Below are 2,749 nucleotides of genomic sequence, written 5' to 3'. Positions count from 1 at the left end.
AACGATTTCTAAATGTTGGCAGTTTCACTTGGAAAAAATCGGGTTTTCAATCTTAATAGATTGAAAATGAATCATAACACTGCATGCTAAGATTCACTCAATACAAATTTTTTGACAATAACCCACCGACTTGGCCATCAAAGAAAATTTAAATTTGATAAAACCTTAAGTTTAAATATTTTATCATCAGAATTGTTAATAACAGTGGTTATTGTTAACTTTCCTAATATGTCGGTAACTAGCAGTCATTCGTCCAATAAGTTAAACCATTTCCAGTGCAACCAAAAAATGTCCATGCCAAAGGGCCAAAATTTACAATCTGTTGATATAATTTGTTTAGAAAAATTTAAATTGTTATATTTCATCAAATATTATTAAATATTTATTACTTTAAGGAATACCTGAAGTCGTTCTGGCCATTGAAGGAAATTATAATTTCAAAAATCTCAAATTCTAATATTTTGCCAAAATAATTGTTTATCACAGTGTTTATTATAAACTCTTAAATTATTTTTGTTATTAAATGTCATTCGTATAATAATGTGAAGCATTTTTAGCAAAAACAAAATTTTTTTACCGATAATAAGACTACTTGTATTTATGATGTTCTGTTCAAGTAAAATATATATATACATACATTATATTAAATAATATTAAATCCATTTTCTCATTTATCAGACTTGTCATTAACTTTTTACCAAATAATTCCCTCCAAACATTTTAATTAAAATTACCATTACTTTTTAAAAATATTTCCTTCAAAACTCGAAATTGTTAAGATTTTAAAGTTACAATGGTTCTTCACTTGGTAACTGAAGTTGTAGTATTACATATTATGTTATTATTATATTTATATTGGATATAAGTGATATCTTCTTTATTACTGCTTCTCATCATGTATATGTTTTAAATCATTTTCTCATTGAGGAATTAAATATTGTTAATTTTTTCATTAGAACCGTTAATAATTTTAACAATAAATCATTTTTTAACTAGAACAAGTAATCAAATCAATAATATCAGTAAAATAAATCATCGAAATATGAAGTTCGAACTGCTTTCAAAATGTATTTTAAAATTAAATTTTATTCATATTAAACTACATATTTTTATAACTTTTTCTATTTTTATAAAATGAGTAATAGTTACTATAATTTTTTCATATATATATATTTTTTGTTTATTTGCAAGCAGCATCAAGTTTTTAATTATTTTTGCTTTTTCTTAATGCAATGCAATGAAAAAGTCAGACCTACTTTTTGTGGCGCCATCTGTTGGATTAGTTTGACCGACATTTCCCCTCCGGATCGTAAGAAAACTACTACTGCATACACATACACTGTCGAGGCAGAGGGCTGATTTTCATTCACTTATAAAGTAAAATTAGATTATAACCATTTTGTATTTCAAATGCACTATGATTTGGTGCGACCGAATATATAGTTGCCTGTCGCGCCACTACAAGCATGTGGCAGAACCAATCGGTACATATCACGCCTCTACAAGTATGTGGCGAAACTAAAAGCAATATATATATATATGAAAAACCACAATCTTGCCTGCCGCGCTAACTACCGGTATGTGATGCAACTCATCTCATGCCGTATCTATGACCTAATATCTTTGTTTATACTAATCTCTGCTACATTTTGGGCCTAATTTTGATTTCAAAAAGTCTTTAGAGTTTTCGAATTCCTTCAAGACCTTTTCTACTCAATTAAAATTATTTTTTCATTCACTTATAAAGTAAAATTAGATTATTGCCATTTTGGATTTCAAATGCATTTTAATTTGGCGCGACCGATTATATGGTTGCCTGTCGCGCCTCTTCAAAATTTGTATTAAGTCTTTCATTTTCCTTTCATTATAATAAAACGAAAACACATGAAAGAACTACATATGCACATACGTGCATTGATTCATGCGCATACGATCTAGTTCACAGCCCAATTTTACGCGGTGCTAGCTCCGGGTATCTATTGCCGCCTACTTCCCATTACGTTGACCGCCCCTGGCTACTCTATAATAAGTATCCATGATCCAACAAACCATGGTCCCGCCAATTCGATGCTCAAAAACCGTCGACACATACACTGAAAATTGTTTGGGCGATCTGCTTGCCCACGTAGTAGAGCTGGAACACCAAATGCGTTGCGCGCTGCTCACCTGCAACTTGGTACACATCCTCTCTCATATTGGGCACGCTCTGTTCCCACATTGGAACAGCTGCAATCCCAACTAGTCCGGACGCCATACACACTTCCGTCGGATTCGCGTTTGATATGCAATGTTGTTAATGATTCTTGTTCAGGCTAATCTCCTGATTCCGAATCTGCATGATAGCCCTCTGGCATTGATGGCGTTCTCGAGATATCAGCGATTAATTAAATTTTCATTATCAATTAATTATTGAATTACCGGTCAAGATTTAAAAAAATTTACGTTTTGCATTATTGTAGAGGTAAAGAAGAGGAATAAAAGTTGTCCTGACACTTATTCGATGAGATCACTAGTTTTTGCAAAAAAAGCGTTAATAGGTAAAATAATGGACAAAAATTATTATCTTTTCTGCGCTGAGTAATATTATTTTATTTGAAATTTTTTTTATATTCGAAAATCTGAGTTGAAACGAACAATTTTCATACTTGACGCTATTTCTCTAAAGTTAATAATTTTAAAGATAGAAGGGTTTTAATTAACGAACGAAAAATGCCTTGTAATTAATAGTCCCGTTTCTCGACAGTGATTT

This window comes from Belonocnema kinseyi, chromosome 4 (genome assembly GCF_010883055.1).
Source record: "Belonocnema kinseyi isolate 2016_QV_RU_SX_M_011 chromosome 4, B_treatae_v1, whole genome shotgun sequence".
Classification (NCBI taxonomy): domain Eukaryota; kingdom Metazoa; phylum Arthropoda; class Insecta; order Hymenoptera; family Cynipidae; genus Belonocnema; species Belonocnema kinseyi.
Note: the sequence above shows the minus strand (reverse complement) of the source record.